Source organism: Felis catus, chromosome A1 (genome assembly GCF_018350175.1).
Source record: "Felis catus isolate Fca126 chromosome A1, F.catus_Fca126_mat1.0, whole genome shotgun sequence".
Classification (NCBI taxonomy): Eukaryota; Metazoa; Chordata; class Mammalia; order Carnivora; family Felidae; genus Felis; species Felis catus.
The window spans coordinates 212,671,033-212,686,374 of record NC_058368.1 but is presented as its reverse complement, the minus strand read 5'-3'; the positions used below and the strand labels follow the sequence as shown (position 1 = coordinate 212,686,374).

General features: G+C 36.1%; 1 pseudogene; it reads right to left on the bottom strand.

The window, feature by feature from the left end:
• Positions 1-4,569: 4,569 nt before the first annotated feature.
• Positions 4,570-15,342, bottom strand: part of LOC111556575 — a 342,142-nt pseudogene continuing 331,369 nt past the window's right edge.

Genomic DNA, 15,342 nt, shown 5'->3' with positions numbered 1-15,342 from the left:
AGCTTCTGGCTATATCAGGGCTAAAAAAATGAAGTGTAATGTCCATCACTAACTGGTTTTATTAATGCAAACTAAAATGACCTTATCCTTTCTTAGCATCCAGTAGGAGGGATATTAGGGTCTAGATTACCAGTCTTCTCATATGTCTAGTTTATTTGGCCATAGAAAAAGAACATCTTCTTCATTTATTCATCATTGATGGATATTTGGGCTGTTTCTATAATTTGGCTATTGTAGATAATGCTGCTATTAACATTAGGGTACATGTGTCCCTTTGAACTAGTATTTTTGTATTCTTTGGGTAAATACCTAGTAGTGCACTTGCTGGATTATAGGGTAGTTCTATGTTTAACATTTTGAGGAACCTCCATACTGTTTTCCAGAGTGGCTGCATCAGTTTGCATTCCCACCAACAGTGAAGCGGGTTACCCTTTCTCCACATCCTCGCCAGCACCTATTGTTTCTTGTATTGTTCATTTTAGCCATTCTGACTGGTGTGAAGTGATATCTCATTGTTGTATTGATTTGTATTTCCCAGATGGTAAGTGATGATGAAAATCTTCTCATGTGTCTGTTAGCCATCTGGATATCTTCTTTGGAAAAGTGTCTATTCATGTATTCATGTGTTTTGCCCATTTCTTAACTGGATAATTTATTTTTGAGTGTTGAATTTGATAAGTTCTTTATATATTTTGGATACTAACCCTTTATAAGACATGTCATTTGGAAATATCTTCTCCCATTCCATAGGTTGTCTTTTAGTTTTGTTGATTGCTTCCCTTGCTGTGCAGAAGCTTTTTATTTTGATGAAGCTTTTTATTTTTGTTTTTGTTTCCCTTGCCTCAGGAGATATATCTAGAAGAAGTTGCTTCGGCCAATATCAAAGAAGTTACTGCCTGTGTTTTTTTCTAGGATTTTCATGGTTCACATTTAGGTCTTCAATCCATTTTGAATTTGTTTTTGTGTATGGTATAAGAAAGTTGTCCAGTTTCATTATTTTGCATGCAGCTGTCCAGTTTTCCCAACATCATTTGTTGAAGAGACTGTCTTTTTCCCAGTGGATATTCTTTCCTGCTTTGTCAAAGATTAATTGACAATTTAGTTATGGATTCATTTCTGGGCTTTCAATTCCATTCTATTGATATATGTGCCAGTACCATACCGTTTTGACCACTACAGCCTTGAAATATACCTTGAAGTCTGGAATTGTGATGCATCCCGCTTTGCTTTGCTTCAAGGTTGCTTTGGCTATTTGGGGTCTTTTGTGGTTCCATACAAATTTTAGGATTGTTTGTTATACTTCTGTGAAAAATGCTGTTGGTATTTTGATAGGGATTTCATTAAATGTGTCGATTGTTTTGGGTAGTATAGACATTTTATAACAGTATTTGTCCTTCCAATCCATGAACATCGAGTGTTTTCCCATTTCTTTGTGTCTTCTTCAATTTCTTTCACCAGCATTTTATAGTTTTCAGAGTACAGGTCTTTCACCTCTTTGGTTAGGTTTATTCCTAGGTATGTTATTGTTTTTGGTGCAATTGTAAATGGGATTGATTCCTTAATTTCTCTTTCTGCTGCTTCATTTTGGTGTATAGACATGCAGCAGATTTCTGTACATGGATTGTGTATCCTGAGACTTTACTGAATTTGTGTATCAGCTCTACTAGTTTTTTGGTGGATTCTTTTGGGTTTTCTATATAGAGTATCATGTTATCTGCAAAGAGTGAAAGTTTGACTTCTTCCTTGCGGATCTGGATGCCTTTTATTTCTTTTTGTCATCTGATTGCTGTGGTTAGGACTTTAAGTACTATGTTAAATAACAGTGGTGAGAATGGACATCCCTGTCTTGTTCCTGACCATAGAGGAAAAGCTCTCATTTTTTCCCCTTGAGGATGATATGAGCTGTGGTTTGTTCATATATGGCCTTAAAATGTTGGGATATGTCCCTATAAACCTACTTTATTGAGGGTTATCATGAATGGATGTTGTACTTTGTCAAATGCTTTTTCTGCATCTATTGAAATGATCATCTGGTTGTTAGTCTTTTATTAATGTGGTGTATCATGATGATTGACTTGTGAGTATTGAACCACCCTTTCATCTGAGGAATAAATCCCACTTGATTGTGTATGTCCTTTTTGGGTAAGTGCCCATTCAGGTTGTCTGCCCATTTTTTAATTGGATTTTTTTTTTGGTGTTGAATAAGTTCTTTTTATATTTTGAATATTAACTCCTTATCTGATATATCATTTGAAAATATCTTTTCCCATTCAGTAGGTTGGCTTTTTGTTTTATGGTGGTTTCCTTTGCTGTGCAAAAGACTTTTATTTTGGTATAGTCCTGGTAGTTTAGTTTTGCTTTTGTTTTCCTTGTCTGAGGAAATATATCCATAAATATGTTTCCAAGGCCAATGTCTAAGACATTACTGCCCATGTTTTCCTTTAGAAGTTTTATGATTTCAGGTTTCACATTTAGGACTTTAATCCATTTTTTGTTTTATTTTGTGTGTAAAGAAAGTGGTCCAGTTTCATTTTTTTGCAGGTAGCTTTCCAGTTTTCCCAGCACCGTTTATTGAACAGACTCTTTCCTCTATTGCATATTCATGGCTCTTTTGTCATAAATTAACTGACCATAAAAGCATGGGTTTGTTTCTGGGCTGTCTATCCTGTTTCTGTTGATCTACATATCTATTTTTGCGCTAGTACCATACTGTTTTGATTACTACAGCTTTGTAGTATATCTTGAAACCTATTTTGTTCTTTTCTCTTAAGATTGCTTTGGCTGGGTGTCAGCTGGCTTGGTTGGAAGAGCATGAGACTCTTGATCCTGGAGTCTTGAGTTTGAGCCCCATTTTGGATGTAGAGATTACTTAAATAAATATATAAAAATTTTTAGAAGATTGTTTTGGCTTTTCAGGGTCTTTTGTGGTTCTGTTCAAACTGTAGGTTTATTTGTTTTACTTCTGTGAAAAATGGTATTGGTATTTTGATAGGAATTGCATTGAATCTACAGACTGCTTTGGGTAGTATGAGCAGGGTATATTTGTTTGTATCATCTTCAATTTTTTTTCATCAATGTCTTATGAGTTTCCAGAGAATAGGTCTTTCCCCGTCTTCATTAAAATTATTCCTGGTTGTATCACATTGTATCACCTGTATTCCATTGATTGAATTGCAAATATTGAACCATACTTGCATCCCTGGAATAAATCCCAATTGACTGTGGTAAATGTATTGTTGTTAAATGTGTTAAATGTATTGTTGAATCCAGTTTGCTAATATTTTATTGGCCTGTAGTTTTCTGGGGTTTTCTTTTTTTCTTTTTCTTTTCTTTTCTTTTCTTTTTTCTTTTCTTTTCTTTTCTTTTCTTTTCTTTTCTTTTCTTTTCTTTTCTGGTAGGGTCTTTGCCTGGTTTGATTTCAGGGTAATGCAGGCCTCATAGAATGAATTTGGAAATTTTACTTTTTTTCTTATGTTTTGGAGTAGTTTGAGGAGAATAGGTATTATTTCTTCTTTAAATGTTTGGTAGAATTCACCCAGGAAGCCATATGGTCCTGTAGTTTTGTTTGTTGTGGATTTTTTTAAGTTTATTTATTTATTGAGAGAGAAAAGGGGGGTCAGAGAGAGACCAAGAGAGAGAATCCCAAGCGGACTCAGGTCCAGTGCAGAGCATGATACGGGGCTCAATCTCATGAACTATGAGATCATGATCTAAGCTTATATTAAGAATTGGATGCTAACCAACTCAGCCACCCAAGCACCCCCTGTTCTGCTCAATATGTTAAAAGTTGCCCATATTAACAATGATCATTAATTCATTTCCTCCCCAAATGTTTTCTAAGAATTCAAAATGGTGAAAAAACCCAGACATGGGTCTGTCTTTATGAAGCTTATAGTGCAGTGATATTAAAAAGCATAATCACAGTACAAATAGTAGTTTTGTATAATTAAAGCAACTATGTAACATGTTAAATTAATATTGAATTTTATGGATGTCATGAGTTTATTTGTGTTTTTACATTTGTTTAGCTTCTTTGGGGGGGCAGAACAAGAAGCACATTTGCTTTATTGTTTATGTTGCATATCCAAACACAATAGATCCTGTTTTAAAAATGTAAGGCACATAAAAGCCTCTGTGCAAGTTCCATATTATTTTAAAATTCTTATTGGCTAATAGAAGTATTTCTACTATAGAACTGGAGCTATCTAGAAATGCACATGATGAATTTTTTGCATGGGACAAGTGAACAGTTTCAAATCAAATGTTTGTATATGAATAATAACTATTGTTACACTTGCAAAAACCTTAATTAGCTTATGCACAAATGTTAGCTTAGCCCTCAAAGCTTAGCCTTAAGCTTAGCTTAGCCCTCAAATGTTAATTATATAAAATGTAAAGGGGCACCTGGGTGGCTCAGTCAGTTGAACGTCCGACTTCGGCTCAGGTCATGATCTCACGGTTTGTGAGTTTGAGCCCCGCATTGGGCTCTGTGCTGACAGCTCAGAGCCTGGAGCCTGTTTCGGATTCTGTGTCTCCCTCTCTCTCTGCCCCTCCCCCACTTATGCTCTGTCTCTGCTTATTTCTCATGCTCAGAAATAAACATAAAAAAAATTAAAATGTAAAAGAAGAACAGTATCTAGCTGCATTTTTGTCCTGTTCTTTAAAGGGAGATTTGGCATTTTTAGTTTTCCTTCCATAAGTCATGTTGCTATTTGCAAAGGCCAGTGTTATAAGAGGCTAAAGACCATAAACAGATACTGTTCATATTACACCTGAATCCAGCCGACCTGATCCAAATGGTAATGCCTGAATATATCTGTCAATCTCAGTGCGGAAATCATGGATTGTTGCACTTAGCAGGCCACAGAAACTTCACTTTCACTGATCTAGCATTCTGCAAGACGATGTGGCACTGGATGAAGTCATCAAACATGATCTGCCCCCATCCTTGTCTGTGAAACTTGCAAATGAGGATGTTGTGAAACTGGTCAGAGAGCTCATATCCTGACAGGGCTTGCTTGAGCTTGTTCTTATCAATCATCCCAAAGTTGTCTCTGTCATAAGTGTGAAAGATGTTTGGCCAGTCTGTGATGTACTTCCAGACACCAGTGAACTCACTTAAGTTCACGGCAGCCTTGTTCTCTCAAACATAGACATGATTGACCTGACAGTCACTGATTAAATGGAGCGCAAGTACTGTTAGATAGTGCTTGCTGAAGCTTGTTATCCCATATCACCCCGCTCCCGTCTTTATCAACCCTCTGGAAAACGTTCCACAAGTTGTTCTGGTCCGGCAGCACCATGCCTTCGGCAGGGCCAGCCCCAGGGCCCCAGGCAGCAGGGGTTGGTGGCCATGGGGCCAGGTGCATAGCTGGCCTGAAGTGCCAGGGGAACATGAGAGGTGGTTACATTTTATAGTATAAAATCATCTTCCATTTAATTAACATCATGATAAAAATAATTTAACAGCGGGATCTACAAGGACTTTTTTCTTTTGCAAAATGTCTGTATATCACTGAAATTTGAAAAACTGTTTAAGAAAATGATTTTTGCCTAATTCATGTTAACTGTCAAATCTGAATGTCAAATATGTAGGTATAATTGTGGACAAAGTAACTCAAAGAACTTTCCAGAAATAGCCTCTAATGTTTGGTTAAAGAGTTACTGATGGAGTTTCTTCCTGAAGGTAGCAGAAGAAAATTTTCTACCAAAAAAACACCTCATTTATTAAATGAAATGTCGGAGGAAACACTCTGACATATCAAAGATAGAGCATAAGCTCCAAGTCCATCATAGTCCATGAGAAATTAACTTGTGGCTTTTAGTCATTTGTATTGAGTCATTGTTCATGCCTGGTTAAAACACTGATGTTATCTTAGAACAAAAAGTATACAAATACAAGAGCTATTTGCTTAGGACTGAGCTCAAAGCCAGCTGATTTTAAGAAATTTTTTGTTGAGGTTTTGTTTGTCTTTGTTTTTAATATTTGATTTAACAGGATCTCTGGAACATTAATCTATGAGTAATTTGGGTCAGGGAATCAAAGTGTGAAGTAAGGCAAGATGCAAGGTGTATCTATATAAATAGTATTTGGGTGAAAAGTGAAGAACTTAGGTGATCAGATTTTTCCATATAGATATATTTGACATGATGTAATTTAAATACCCAGATCTACTACCAGTTTCTCTTCTTTTCCTACAGATATTTGGCATTAATAACAGATTATTCGAGATAATCTCAAATAGCAGGCACTGTGTTTCATGCATATATGTTGAATTGGAATAAATTGTACTTATAAATGCAGACAAAATCTTGTTTCTTGTCAAAACAACAAAAGTAGTATTGTTAACTCTTGAGAAAAATCCTTGTTAAAAATAATTTCTGTAAAAACAATAATCATCTTACTATATCTATAAGCTCATTATGAAAGACCTAAAAATGTGATGCCTTTGAAATAGGGGAAGGAGAGACCTGCTTTTTTTCACAATGTCATTCTCCAAGTAGTGTGTGACTAATAGAGAAGGTATGTGACTCTCAGGTACAGTGAATGAGCAAATTCTTAGTGGCATCATGACATCACCAGGAGCGTGACTTGGGTCAAGAGCTTGGCAGGAGGCTTTGAGAACAGCAGAATCAACAGCAATCAGGATTGGGAAGCCAACATACTGGCCACCATAAAACTGAAAAGAGAGCTTATTGTACCTCATGCACAGCAGCAGGTTTAACAGAAAAGTAGACATGTTTATAGTCCCAGATTTACAGCATGCCTTATAAACACCTTATTACTTAGAATCCAGTCTGCTGTCCTAGAAACTAAGAATGTGACTTTGTTAAGCAGTAGGATTTGTTGACATAAATGTCTTGACTAAGTTTGCCATTGTGGTTAACCAAAACGCATTTACTCCTGGGAAAGTAAACACAAGCAAACAAAATGTCTCTTATACTACAATACAGTAAGTTTCAAATTGACCAAACTTAATGCTATGACATAAATATGCTTAATGTTTATGGAATTTTTTAGAAACCTTTTGCCATGTTGGGCTTACCATCCTGTATAAGTCTTACTAAATGGGAATGTGTTTTCAGAATTACATGTGATTAAAGACTTCATCAGAAATATTCAGAAAACCTGCCATGAATACCGGGGCTAACCATGCAGCAAATAAAATGGGTCACGGTCTCCTCAGACATTAACGTGGATAAATCAGTTCTGCACCATGTAATAGTAACACACTGAAATGGCTACCAACAATTAAAAATAGAGAACTAATGGAAAATAATGTTGAATAAATATTATAAAACCACATGAAAATATGTTCAAGGAAGGCAACGTATCTGGCTAAAACCCACAAAGTTGAAAAAATTCCTAGGGAAAAATGAAAATTCAGACTGATCTTCTGCTGCTTAAAAATTCATCTAAAACCTTTGGTTTGAGGGTAGACTTTTGGAATTACAGACTCAGGACCATTGAAGAATAACAAAATCAACTTAGCAGGTTTCCTACCTTTTCAGGCTTACAGTCAGCCCTCTTCAAACCTCAAAAATTCTATAGTAGAAAAGTTCTTTATGTCAGATATAAATGAGTAGTCATGATTAGATATTTCTGATCTAAAATAATGACCAACTTTTTTGCAACAGAATTTATATCAATAAAGATCTACAGAAAATTAAGAAGATGGTGTCTCTGTGATTGACAAATAAAATGTGAACAAAAAATACAGTCATTTATTTACCAAATCCTACAAACTAGATCCTATAAATGATAAGAACATGGACATATTTCTAACAGAACCATGTGGTTGGCTTCATAAGCCACAGTAAAAGAAAATGACCGTGTGAAGCCATGAAAAATTTTTATAAGTCTAAAATATGAGAGATACCATTCTGCAGTAGGACATTCAGGAATGGTGTCAGGAATTTAGTTAACTAAGCTCCATGAGTCTCCTCCAAATCGAATCAGGCCATGTATATTAACAGAAGTGAAATGCTCAAAATGAGAGAGTTGATGGTTGCATTCAAGATAGAAGTTACTGCTCATAGTTCTAGGCACACAAATTAAAACTGACATTGACAAACTGAAGGAAACCCAAAGGAAAGTGATTTGAACAGAAATTAGGACCACATATTCTCACATGATGAGAAAGTTGAAAAAAATCAGGACGTTTAGTTTGTAAAAAAATGTTTTCAGAGAAATATGGTCATTGACTCAAATACATGGAATACAGTACAATCCAGTTTTATTCTAGGTTCAACAAACAGAAGTTACAAGGAAACCAAAAAAACAAGAATAAACTTTGTATTTCTAAATAAACAAAGCTTCTAAAAATAGAATGGCCTACCTTGGGAGGATGAACATCACTGGAAATGTTGAAAGGTTGAACAAACCATTGGTGGTTATTGTAGAAGAGACTGTAACCCTGGAAGGAAGGGGAGATTGATCTATATAGAGTGGTGTTCAAACGGTATAATAGAACCTTAGTATCCCCAATGAAACAAAAAGACTGAGTAATATGTTAGAGCTCACTCCATCTTTATCCAAGGCAGTTTTGGTCAAGTCTATTTTGTATATGGCACAAGATTTCATTTTATAAAAGGCTTGTGCTAATAAAAAGTCTTGCAAACCATTACATACGATGATTTCTGAAGTTAATTCTGACGTTATTACATGATTCAGATATGGACAAATTCCTTCTTTATGTGTGACCTATTGACATGTTTCTAAATGAAACGCTGGTACTCAGAGGGCTCAGAGCATTCTATGCGAAGGAAGAGCAATTAACTTGATAGTTACTACCAAGAATGTGGGTTAGGCAGTAGAGAGTAAATCATAGCAGGGATGTGGGGAAGATAATTTCTAGGAAAATCAGAAGAAAAAACCAGCAGTCTAGAGATGTGGCATATTGAAGTAATTTCTAAAACCGTGTGAATATTATTCATAGTATTATGAAAGAAGAAACATCCCTGGCCTCCAAGAGTTTTCTCAACGCTGATACTCCTTAAATCAGATTTCATTTCCAGTGAAGTGCTAATTTTTGAGTTACTTGTAGAAAGTTTAAGTCTCCGAGGACAAGGAAGAAAGAAGGCTGATTTCATTTTTTAGGTATCTTAGCATGTTAAGGCCACTGGCATAATTCCAGAGAAAGTGTGCATCCTTCTTTGGTCATCCTCTTGTTTAGAAAAGCAGTTGATAATTTAGAACTATTATCCCAGACATGATCTCATTTTGTCTCCCAACAATGACCTAAGGAATATCACCTTCAATTCCCACATGAAAGAATTGGAGATCAGATATAATCAGTGCCCATTCCAGTTCACACAGATACTAAGTGGGGGGCCAGCATGAAATCTATCTTGATACCAAGTTTAAAATTCTTTTGCAATATTTTCAGCACATGAATTCTTCAACAAAGGAGCTCTAATAAAGTTTAGAGTTCCCTTAAACTTTGTCTTTCTTCTTACAATTTCTTTGTGTCTGACATATAGTAACTACTATTTGACACAGCCTTAGCTTTGGATACATAAGTGGACAAAAAAACCTCATTTGGACTCAAATAGTAACATCTCTATTAAAAATCAACAGTTCTCTAGAAATAAACAGGTCTATTAAAAAAAACACCTTAATTTAGTGACTCAGCAAATCGTGCTGTGATAGCTTTCAGTAATTACTTTTTATTTTTGTTTTTTTAAGTGTCTATGGTAAGAGAAGCATGTAGAAAAACATCATGTTTTGCATGCCCTTTTATTTTCATTACCTCTTCTACTACTTGAGAATGTCTCCAGACTGCTGAATGTCTGGCAGGTGGACCAGTCTTAGCAAAACATCTTGGATTGTATTAGCTGAAAACAAATGTAAAGGGACCATAAGGAGCTAGATTTCCCTCAAATGGTGCCCTGGAAGAGGGTTTATTTTTCTTGACTGTTCAATTTCTAGTTTGAGTCTTCAAAGTCCAGAATGCCAGGGCCTTGGATGCAAGTATTAGTAAAAAGCAAATTCTAATTTGGCCCCTATGGGAAGCAGAGAAAATGCCATAAAGATTTTATCTCTTTTTGTACTTGGAATTTTCTTTACTGCCTCCCCTAAGAAGAGGGTAGATGGTGTCTATTAAGAGATAATTTACTCTTACAGCCAATTCAGAACATTTCCACAAAATCAGTCCTACCTTCCTGGGTGAGTCTAGCTGAAGATAAAGTTTCTGAAAGGATAGTCCTTAAATAAAGAGATTAAGACTACATATGCACAGCACATGGCATAAAAGAGTTCATTTTCAACCACATACTATATCCTTTCCATGGAAAATCATAGTGCATATGAAATATCCTATAGTTAAGAAATCAATTGTTCTTTGTTTATCCCAATATTTCTCAAAGTTAGTTGGCTATTGTGTTGATCCCTTGCTTGCCCTTTCCCTGCTCTTCCTGTATTAGGGAAAGGTGAAAGAGAGTGGGTATTCTAGGAAACTCTCTGTGTGTGTGTGTGTGTGTGTGTGTGTGTGTGTGTGTGTGTGTGTGTTCAGGCTTTCTTGCCAACTAGCTTTCTCCTGAGCTTGGTGGTAGGTCAGTAGATGGGAAGAAGGGAGAAGCCAGGGTATTCCTCCTCCCCTGCCCCACCACTGCCTCAGTGGAGTTTCCTGCAACAGTGGTGTTTCCTTCATAGTTTCAACCTCCCCATGATAGACTCTCAGTGGTTCCAACTTTTACTGGGTGGTCCTAGATCCACTTTCCTTTACACTGGAGGTAGTAAGGGATTCCTGCTATTGTGAAACTACAGACTGCTTTTATAAGTGGCGGGCCAGGTGGTTTTCAGAAATGTCCCTAGCATTCTGTACACCAGGACTCACAGAACATGCTCACTTATCCTGATAGCAGAGCAGTAGTTGCATAGATTTCAGAACAGTGGGAATATTGGTTATCAGCAGCATGAAATCTGTCTCTTTCTCATGTTTCTAGATTTTTGGGGATCTATTAATCTAGATAAGTGCTCTGGCCAGTTTGTTGGTAAGCAGAATGTCCTATCCTAAGGACTTTGAGCAAATGGGTTCTTAGAGCTGGATCTGTTCCTGCTGTGTGAAGACAAATTTTTGCATCACCACTGACATCTTCTCAGAATTTTTGAGGTTTCTAACAAGTACTCATCTGCTCTATAGTCATAGGGGAAAAAATGGATGGTATACACCAGGTCCTAAGTTTTGTCCCACAAGAATCCCATGTTGAGATGCATAGTGACGCTTTTAGGGCTGATGACCTCTCCAGACAAACTTGAGATAATGTATCAAGTCACCGATTCCTGATCTACAGTTTGGCACTCTTTTGCAAGAAGCAGTACTAGGTATGGTAGGCTAATAATGTCCTTCCAAAGATGTCTACACCCTAATGCCCAGAACCTGATATGCTACCTTATAAGGCAAAAGGGACTTTGTACATGGATTAAGTTTAGGGTTTTAATATGGGAGTTTATCTTGTATTATCAGGTGGGCCCAATATAATCATAAGGGTCCTTATAAGAAGGCCACAGGAGAGTCATAGAGAAAAAGATATAATAATGGAAGCAGAACTGGAATTATATGAAGCCACAAGCCAAAGAATGTGGGCAGCCTCTAGAAACTGGAAAAGGCAAGGAAACAGATACTTCCCCAGAGCCCTGCTGACCCATTTTAGACTTCTTCCAGGCCTGAATATAATAAATTTGTGTCATTTTGAGTCACTAAGTGTGTTACAATTTGTTGCAGCAAGGGTGCTATAATATACCAGGAGTGATGAAGGTAAAATAAAACTTGAGTAACTTAAGAATCAGGTTCCTTCAGCACCCTTACATAGTCTAAATTTCTCTAGGAGGATTACTTTGGACCAGTCTCCCCATCTATGTGTCCTAGTTGGGCCTGATTTGTCATTCTCAGTTCAATCATACCTTCAGGTACTTATCTTTGAAATAATAGTTCCTATAATCATAATACCTGCTGGGCGATTTTTTTTTCCTCCTTCCTTATAACATTGATGTAATATTTGGTGAATGGTTAAAATTTAATGGAAAGTGCAAATAATTCTCCATGTTATCAAACTGTGTACTATCCAAATGCAGGGCCACAGAGACTTTGGGATAGCTCTTTCTATGAGAAATCTTTTGACTGCAAGGATAGTCTACTTGAAGGGCAGGGGAGAACTTCGAAAAGATAACAAAGTATCTTACAGATAGAAGCAAAGGCTTAAAGACCAAGCCTTGGAAGGCAGGAGCCAGAGAAGGAGCAAGACCCAAAACAACACATATGACAATCACACTGATATAATCTCAATTCTCCCTTCTCCTTTTCTACTGGAGTCTTTCCTTTTCAGTTTTCTGTCTCTTCCTCTGTCTCTCACTTTCTCTGTCACTGTCTTTTCACTCTTTCACATGCCTTGCCTTCTTTCTGAAAACCAGTTTGTGCTATCCTTTTAAAGATAGGAGATTTTCTATACAATGAGGGACACAGCTGGGGGCAATAGCTTCTGTTCTTACATGGTCATAGAAGAAAGGACATTCTTCTCCGGGAAGGACACCAACTGGCTAGGTGTGGGCCATGTGCCAAGATTGTGGGATCATGTAAGAAAATGGCAGATGCTCTTTGGACCGCATGCTGCTTCAAAGAACAAAGAAGATTAGGGATGGGAGAGGGGCAATGTCCTAAAAGAAGAACATGGAAAGCATGCTGAAGAAATAATGAATTTATTTAAATTCATTTAAATAAATAAAATGAAGCCTCATTTGAGGCTTGCTGGATATTTTTAAAGACCAGAGTGGACTTATGACTGATACTATAGAACATTTCTCTTCATATAGAAAGTGTTTAAGTCTGGACTCTCAGGAAAATCCACATAGTAAGATCAGAAAAATTTAAACTTGAAATGACAGAGCTATTCAAGTTTCTTAGTACTTGGCCAAACTTCTTATAAACTCTGTGCGTGTGTGTGTGTGTGTGTGTGTGTGTGTGTGTGTGTGTGTGATTATATCTATCTATCTATCTATCTATCTATCTATATCTATCTATCTATCTATATATATATATCTTCTTCTTTAAACAGGAACATTAGAAATTCTCATTTGTATAAAAGATTTATTCACAAACATTCAAATTCAAGACTGCCAAGAACATAGCAATCTAATTTTCTAAAGCTTTAATAGTATGAATTTCCTAAACATTAGGTAATTTATAAGCACATTGTAGAATCAAAATAAATTATATTAATTTATTCACCAATTTTATAAATGCTGTAACTAAAATTTTAAAAAATACAAGTTTTATATGACACATATTTCTGAGATTGTGGGTCTTAAAATACTTAAAAATCTGTAATGGTCATTATTAAAATCATTATATCAGAAAGAGAAAACTAGAGATAGTAAGAGAGGGAATTTATTTATTTATTAAAAAATGTTTTTAATCAAAAGTCATCGTTATTACTAGTTAAATTGGATTTAAGAACAAGGCTTGACCTGTGCGTTATTAAGAAAGAGGATTTAAATTCTATTAAAAAAAATCTTAGGGTGGGTATGAAAAATATATTTGGGAGATAGCAGCCTCTAGGATCTTAATAAAGTGAAAACTGGAAGAAGACAGGCTAATAGGAAGAATTTTCCAGTAGAATTTATTTGTGAATCTGGTTTAAGAAAGAGATCTCATGATTAGATATTATCATTGTGTTGTTTCTGGAAAAGTTTAAGACATTTAAAAATGTGTGTTACCTTGGATAATTTAAATACTTTTCCTTTAACATTATTTATATTGTTATTTTCCTAAGAAGATCCCTTCTTAATAGACATTCTAGAGGGATACTTTTGTCGAGCCTTTATCCAAATGACATAGATTGAATCGAATACACAAACTTCTTATAACTTGGTATCTTTATGTATGGAGAGATAAAGCAGCCTGTATAAAGGGCTAAAGAAGACCAACAAAGTTAAGGAGCACTACAAAGATCTAATCTTATTTATACAGATGGGATTACATAAATAGTTTTCTTTCTTGACATTATTGTGGCTTTACTGAGCATTATAGAAACATTACTCCAGTTTGCAGAAATTTTCAGTGGCTTAAACTTGCTTGTGCTTTAAGGGAATTGTCCCCTTCTTAAGTCTGAATCCAGGAAACAGTAGTGGACACATGACAGTTATGATGTGCTTGTGACACCTAAGCTGCTCAGAGTCCATGCTTGTGGCAATGGCAAATGGCAAACACTTATATAACAGTTACTATGTGCCAGGCCATGTTCCAAACAAATTAGGCTTCCCACAAGCAGCCAGCGTAACCCCAACCACTTAAAACACCCCTAAAATCAGTTACTGCACTGCTGGCTGCCAGCTTTTTACAAAACAGTATTTTTATATTTGCAATGCAGTATAGTGAAATACTATGAGCTCTGGAGTCAGTTTGGTTCCACTGTTTATTATTTAAATTCATAAAAATTAACCTTGATGAGGCTCAGTTTCCTCATCTTAAAACTGGATAGAACACCTTCCTTCCTCCCCTCCCCATGCAGTGGGGCCAAGAAGGTCTGAATGGGACCACCAATGGTGTCAGAGCTGGAGTTCAGATCCTCTAGGGAGAAATTTGGCAGGAGGTATCAGGCTTTAGTTGGCCAGAAGCACGCACAGAAGAGTGTAAGTCAGTGTTCTTATGGAAGATGGTTACCATTGCAAGATTTACCACCTGATGATATCCCAGGGCTCACCCAAATCCCAGCAAGTTAACCAATTCCGCACTTATTTACTGCATAAGTTTTGGAATTCTGAAGATTGATAACACACACACCACACACAGACACACACACACACACACACACACACACACACACACACACAGAAAGAGAGAGAGAGAGAGAAAGAGAGAGAGATTGAATTTCCTCATTAACTCAACAGACTTTTAGGTGAGATGGAGACAGCTAAATGGATTTGCTAGCACTTATATTCCATTCTCCAAGGATAATTTACACTAGAATGGGGAATTTATAAATTGGGAAAATATCCTAAGGGCCTTTGGAAAGGGAGAGGGTAGTTTAGGTTTAGAGTTCACATTCACTGAGTAACAACAAAATCACTGATTTTCTTTTAGTTATTATTTTGGAACTATTGAAAAGAAATTCAAATACAAAAATTACTCTCTATCATGGAAAACTGTGTGTCCTTACAATAATTTATATAGCATACCAATTCTGTTCATGGTCATTTTGTCTTTATTGTCATTCATATCTTAATATTGTAAGTCTTAATTCATATCTTACAAACAAAAATATATACCTAAAATGAAACTTAAAAAAATCTCAAATTCATACTAATAAATACATTCTGATAAAAAACATTAATGAAGGGGCTAC